The sequence below is a fragment of the Diplotaxodon limnothrissa genome, linkage group LG14 (genome assembly GCF_057381915.1).
Source record: "Diplotaxodon limnothrissa isolate DT_005_m linkage group LG14, D_limnothrissa_male_GT1.1, whole genome shotgun sequence".
NCBI classification, from domain to species: Eukaryota; Metazoa; Chordata; class Actinopteri; order Cichliformes; family Cichlidae; genus Diplotaxodon; species Diplotaxodon limnothrissa.
Genome location: NC_140609.1, coordinates 25,163,778 through 25,171,563, shown reverse-complemented (window position 1 = coordinate 25,171,563; position 7,786 = coordinate 25,163,778).

Below are 7,786 nucleotides of genomic sequence, written 5' to 3'. Positions count from 1 at the left end.
AAAGAAAACAAAAGACAACGTAGCTTTTCACTTCAGTTTTACGGGGATTCACATTGTAGTGATTCACACAACTTGACAATAATCAATACTGTAACACAGCAAGCTGGTGCATAATGTTGTTGCTCAAATCTAAATTTGAACAAAATCTAAATGTAACTTTGTTTCTTGCACTGAACTAAAATATAAGTGACAACTGTTTGCACGTCCTTGAACCATACAACTGAATACTTGCAGTAAAGTCCATGATGTACTGTGATTGTTAATTCTAATGAATGATAAACACTTAGTGCCAATATCAAGAATACAAATATGTTAGAAGGACCCACTAAAAATTCCATGAATTTCTGTTTCTTTGAATGTGATTCATGTAAAATAGTTGTGGAAATGGTAAGGATAGGTATGGGAATTTAAGAATGGTAAGGAATTTAGTAAGGATTTGAGGGACATTTAAGCTATAAGCAAACATAAACACTGCCTGCTTGATTTAGTGCCTTGTTGTTAATATAATATATTGCATAGTTATATTGTAAATGTTTAATATTTGACCGGACCTATTGTCCTTTAAGGATTCAAATAAATAAATACAAACATTTATTTAACCTGCTTTGTTTTCTCTTGTATTCAAATAGCTTCCTGTTACTAAAAAGCAATGTGAGCAAGCAATCTAAAAGGTCTAAAATGATCTACACAACCCTGTGTGTCTCCTTCAGTATCAGTTTAGCTTTTTCCCATTTTAGTTTCATTGTAGTTGTGTATGCTTTCCCAATGTCTGCCAATAAAGCTGTGGCATTTTGAGTTTATCCCTCGTGTCTGCGTTTGGCTCCTTCTCCTGCCTGCACACAGCTGAATCTTGGCATAAAGTTGTTAAGTGTATAAATACAACTGGCGGGACTGCCCCAATGAGTAATTGCATAGACGTTCACTGTGTATGTTTTTCCTTCCTTGCAAGTAAAATATATACGTGTTGAAATTCACTACTCTGTGTGTCTTACTTCACAAGATTTTTTTTTCTAAAAGATTCCTAAAATTCCTAAATACATTTTTTAAAGATTATTTTTATTTCACTTTTTGTACTGGATGCCAAAGTAGAAACGATTTATAAATAAATTAATGCATATTTTGTGTGCAACTTTTAGAAAGACAAATATGTTCACCTTCAGACAGTCTCTATATTGAAATGATCCACTCTCTTTTAGCACTGTTTTTTCTTTCTCTATAAAGCTGGTTGTTTTAGAGCAGCCCCCAGTTCTCAGGACCACAGACTGTCCTCAGCAATTTCTAACAACGTGTTCCGTCTTTATATCAGAAGCACGATTCTCCTTCAGCTGCCTCTCACTGGTTTGAATTGTGAGGCTTTTCAAATCAATGGGAGGCAGAAAGAAACTCGCTCCTTCAGCCTCATCATGGGATTGACTTGATGTACGAAAACATAGCCAGTTTGTTTTAATAGTCATCAGTGTAATCTACCAAAACTGACTTTGATTAATGAGTTACAAATGAGAACCCCACGATAGCGCAGTTGGTGTAAGTGTAAGATCAGGTTTTGCAGATCTAGGATCAAGCTGATGCTCTGTTGTACCAAAACAAACTTTTTTCAAGCCAAATGAATAAATAATAATTATAATAGCTTATTTATTTATTCATTTATTTTTCGGACTTGCATTTAAAGGAGCTGACAACAGAAATTTAGGTATCACTTTCTGTTTATATTATGTTATAACTAAGACTATTATTTCACTTTATAATAATAATAAAAATTATAATAACTATTATTATTATTACTTTCTGAAATTAGTGTGCCACTTACATTTCATACACATGTTCCTTTATATAACAACAATAATATATAATTATATTTGTATACATTCGTATTTGGGGTCTGGTCTCTCTCTTTCTCGCTCTATCTGTCCCTTGCTTCCTTTCCCTCTCTCTTCTCCTTCTGTTCCCTGGGTTTCGTCTGTCTGCACCATACTTCCTGTTTTAGTTTGACAGGCTCGTGCCCTGTGTGTTCCATGTTCCGCTTTGCTTCCCCTGTCTCCTCATTTGATTGTGTTCAGTCGTTCAGTCCTGAACTTTATCAAAAGAGTATGGCTTCATGCATCCTAGCTAATTAGGTTCATATCTTTGGTTAAATAGTGTGAATGTACAACACATTTGCGCCTAACCATTTAATTGCGTTATATAGATATGCTAAACATAAGAGCTCTGTTTATTATTATGTTGTGTCTCAGAAAAAAAGCACAAAAAAGGTGCAGCATTCAGAATGAAGACACTTTAATACTGTGGCTACTTCTTAAACTATTACATTCATATCAACTTCTAGGTTAAATCTGGTATACTTGTCAAATAAAGTTAATAAAGTAATCAGGTATGTCGTGTGACATTACCAAAACTGTTATCAGATTACAAATTGTCTCTTGACTCACCGGAGTCTTAGCCTACAGGTACCACATAGCAGAAATTGCCTGCTGCATTCCGTATTGGCCTCTGTGTCATTACGCCCTAACATCTTCAGTCCTGGCTTATGCAACTAGCATTTTCCAAAGAAGATAAAATGCAGGCTCTATCATGTAAAGAGCAATAAGTACACAAAGCGGGTAGAAACAAGCAGTTTCCCTGCTCAGGCTCCGGGATAGGCAGAGTATGAGTCTTTCTTCATTGTCATATGCAGAAGTTGTGGGCTGATGTCACTCTTTAGCTGTGTCCCAATTCAGGGTCTGCACGCTTGAAGTACGCGCACTACGTACGGTGCGTACTATAAGTACGAGAAGTGCGGAAGTGAGAGGCTTGTGAAATGGGACGGTATACGCTTCGTCACGCTGTTCAGGTTGCCTAGCAACCATGATACTAACCGCGAGACACGTTACATACAGCTTTGTGTGTATGTATATATATATATCAATCACTGACTTTCAGCTTGTTGTGTTTGTGGATATATGACTGACTTTAATTATTAAACATTCGCACATAAATAAGTGACGTCATATTCAGTACTTTTGACAGTTCACTCTTCGGCCGCTCCATCTTATTAGGGAAATTCCATATACATAAATGTAAATTTCAAAACTCAACCCCATCATTTGATTTGTTTTTGATTGAAATTGAATATTACTTAAACTCTCTTAAATTAACTTCCAATAAAAAAGGTTTATCATTGATTGAAATTCATTCAGAAATGTTTAACGAATGAGCTGTCACAACTTTCAAGTACAAAGTTGTTATGAAGTCTGTCACATTCCCCCCCCTTTTTTTCTTTTTTCTTTTTTTATCCTTTATTTATTCAACCTTATTTCATTGTACTGTATATTGTTACTCTTATTTGCCTTGTATGTCTACTGTACAAACTGAACTGGAATGACTGACTGTTCGCTTTATAAGTTCAATAAAGTTTGGAAAAAAAAAACCTCTTCGGCCGCTCCCTTCTGCCGTATTTTGCGGCAAAATTATCCACACCCACCGCCGCGCTATGAATTGTGGGATATATGGGACCACGAAGCGTGCACCGGACCACGCTTGATATTTGGGGAAATCGACGGCGCATTTGGAGTATGCATTTGAAGTACACTTCGAATTGGGACAGCCGTCGTTGCGTGGCGGTGACGTAACCGCACTTGAAATGCGTACTTCAAGCGTGCAGACCCTAAATTGGGACAGAGCCTTTATGTGCTGTAAAATCTATGGAAATGGCAAACAGGCAGGAAACACAGCTGAACATAATCACACGAGACGAGACAGGGAGGGAGCAAAACAGAATAAACTGGTGCAGGGCACGGGACTGTCAAAGGAAATGCTTGAACGTAGGGGACAGAGGATCAATTCTGCGCAAATAATCCCTTGTGTTTCCAATAAAAATCCAGAAAATTGGTCATTTGTGTCTGGCTTTGCTGTTAAGTAGGTTTCACCATCATTGTTGTAAAGTTTTTGCAATTTCAAAATATGGATTTGCAAATGCAAAGTAAGATTTTACTAAATGAAATCCTCAAACGCACACATAACACACAATAACAGGTTTAAGGAACACTGGGAGGTAATTGGAGTTATGTATCAGATGGTTTGGTCAATGTATCTGTTGTCTTCTACAAGTAGTTACCAACAACTTATCAAGACAAACACATTTAAGGACGAACCTCTGTTGTAACCTCTGTCATCAACTTGAGCTAGCAATTTTATATATAATTTTAAAAGAACTTTGACAAGTCAGTGTTGATGTGTAATCAGTCGTTTGAGTTTTAATAAGGAGCAGTTGTTATATGTCAGTGATGGACAATAGGCCAAAGACACATATGACAGGTTAAATATTCTACTGGGTGATTAGGTCTCTATAGCATCAATTTTTAGACCTTATAGACCAGGGATCAGCAACCTTTAAGACCCAATGAGCCGTTTGGACCCGGTTTCCACGGAAAAGAAAACACTGGGAGCCGCAAATACTTTTTGACATCTAAAATGAACATAACACTGCATACATTGTTTTTTTACCTTTATGCTTTGTATAAACAACTATAAAGTGTTGCTTATGAAATCCATGAAGTGCTACAAAGAAAATGAAATTTTATTGTAATGAACACATTTTGAAATCTTAAAAAAAAAAAAATTACAAAAAAGACAGACATCCAGTTGAAGGTCTCTTTGAAATTAATTAAAAAAGCTGAACTTAAATTATCCATGTAGCAAACAAAAACTGAGCCGCCATCCTTATTGGCCTACAGTGCCTCTGCAGAAGAGGTGGACGCACCTGAGTGTCCGCAATCACGCCTCGCCACCTTAAAGTCTGTGCTCTCTCCACTGTTGTGTTATGTGTCGGGCTGTGTGCTGGAAAGCTAAAGCTAGCTGCATGTGTACAGCAACTGTGTGTGAAAAGTAGTCAATAAAGAGAAGCCGAAAAGCATGCTCATGCAAACATCATCGGGTCTGCCGTGACAAGTTTTCCATGGGACTTTTGCTCCTGAACCTCTGCACACAGCGTGTGCAGACCGGGGCTGTACGAAGTCACTTTTGTCTTTACGCAGGACTGTAAGCTGTCTTCTGCGAGGTGTGAGCGGTTTTTGTTTTTAATAATAGTTCATGGTGGAGAATAGCTGCTCAAATACGTATGTGGATCTGAAGATCGACAATCCACAAATTAGGCATACTGGTAGGCTGCTCTCGTCAGAAGTAAACGCAAATAAATCTGCCCAGGCATCATTAAATGTTCTATTTTCTTCAGATATTTTTCTTTTCTTACATTTCTCCATACTTGGCCTACCTGGGGTTGAAAGTCTGGATAAATGCATGGCGTTTCGGTGAGTAGTGTATCCTTATTTTGAGCGACGAAAAATAATAAAATATCATTTTATTTTTATATTTCAATATCATGATAATCTTCCAATTTAGAACAAGTTAAACAACACAAAAAACAAAAAACAAAAAAAACAAAACAAAAAAAACCCCCACAAATGAAATACACTTCAGCTAAATACTTTTACAATTTATTTTCCCAAACCACGGAGCCGCAGTGTAGAGACAAAAGAGCCGCATGTGGCTCCAGAGCCGCAGGTTGCTGACCCCTTTTATAGACTATTTGGTCTATGTAGGTTTCTAAACATGATAGTTCAGTATATTGGTTAAAATAAACTAGAAAGGTATCTTACTATAATATTAGGGTTAGTTTGAAAATTATATGCTGGTGTCCTTTTAAAGTCTAAATCTTTAAAAGGACATTATGTCCTGTTAACTATGCAATATAAAATTGTAACCAACATATTCAAACAGGCAGTTTTATCAGTTTCTCCTGCTTATAGCGTGAATGTCCCTCACATATTCACTAAAGAAACACTTCCACTACTATATCATCCATTACATCACATGAATCACGTTCTCATGTAAAAATAACTTCTCCTTAAACTAAGGTGACCGAATAATAAGTAGTTACCAGTGTTGGTCAAGTTACTTGAAAAAAGTAATCAGTAACTAATTACTTCCCCAAAAAAGTAATCCCGTTACTTTACTGATTACTTATTTTTCAAAATTACTTAGTTACTTTTTAAAAACACGATTTACAACCTGAAGAGGTGATAAAGCGATAGATCTTTCAGCCCAATTCTACTTTTTCTACATAATCCATCATACAAAATGTAATCAAATGGAAAGGTCTCTTTTTTTAACTTGTTTTATCAGTTTTAATCTTTTAACTTTATGCATCAAGCAAAAATTTAATTATATGCAACATTCTCTGACTTGAATAAATTTGTTTAACATTGAAACCTATTTTCTACACATTCCAGCACATAAAATAAAATATTTTGTGTTTACACTCACTCTTTCAAATAGATGCAAGTAAAACACAGCAGAACATAAATAAAGTCAAAGACTCAACGGTCCTGTTGCTCTATTTTCACCTGTAAAGCAGGACTGAGGTAGGCGGAGGTTTACCCTGGTGCAGGTGTGCCGCGGTCAGTTGAAGAATCCGCGAGTTTCTCTGTGAGTTTCCCATTACATCGTTGCGCACTCGGTGCTTGCTTGGAAGTTTAGGGGTTTTTTTCGCTGTAAAAAGAAGTTTTCTTCCCACGCACGATGGACGCTAATGGTTTTGTCACTTTTTATGGAATCAAACTCAAAGTAAGGTCAGTACTTCCACGCTTTAAACGCTGCACGCTCATACTCTCTCCCACAATCGATATGTGATCCACTGTTGATCTGCACACAGCTGTTGTCACTAATAGCGCACTTGCTTAAGTCACTGTCGTGAGACATTCTCGCCAAAAAAAAAAAAAAAAAAAAAAAGGCTAGAAATCCTAGAGCATGGCTCAGCTGATTGTAGAAGGGGGGTGGATGAATATGTCAAACACAGGTAGGAAGGTAAAATCCTTCTTTTTATGTTTTGCTGCTACTGCTTCTTTGGGTATCATGTCGGTTTGCATTCTCAATACTACATTCCACTAAATCCACTAAAGGTTCTTTAAAACAATCTTCTTTCTTTTGTTTTAACTGTTTACCTCTAGAGGTATTTTCCAAAATTAGAAGTACCACAGAAACAAATGACGCGTTCAAGTAATTCTTTGTTTTTTTACAATGATACACATAAGACAAACATGACAAAGAAACAATTGCTCACTCAGCTCTAACTGCCTTGTTGGGGTGAGGTTACTTGTTCAACTTACTCTACTACATAGCTACATACTACATACACCACAGAGTGATGTAATACAGTAGTAACAACCAAAACAACTACAAAACAAAGGCAAACAAACAAATAGATAGTGACACCTGAGTTGTCGAGTGAGTGAGGCTTGTGGTTACTCTCACAGCAACGATTTTGCTTTGGATTGTAACACGACGACCCACAGAGATGTGTGTTTGGTTCAGTGCTGTGGATGTGTGTAAAACAGGCAACAATCAACACAACAGTCCATATCACATTAAATTTTAAAAAAAGAAGTATGGAAACAATTTGTTTTATAATGTAGGCCGCACAACTTATATTCAAATTTTATGCACATTTCAGTGCAGTAATGGGTTTAATGATTGTGGCGGAGGTGTGGTCCCGGGCGCGGCTGCAGGGGAGGAGTGGTGCAGTGGGCTCAACCGGGCGGTGCTGGAGATGCCGGTGAGAACAGCTGATGGCGATTTGGACTGATAATGGTTTCCTTCCCTTTTTATAGTGAGACGGAGAGGAGCGGAGAGAGAGGGAAATCAGCTGGGACTGACAGCTGTCAGACTGTGTTCAGTCATAACCGGGGAAAATTGTAAATAAATGTGGAACCTGGTGATAAAGACCTGTGTGTGGGCGTACCTGTGTAAGTGCATT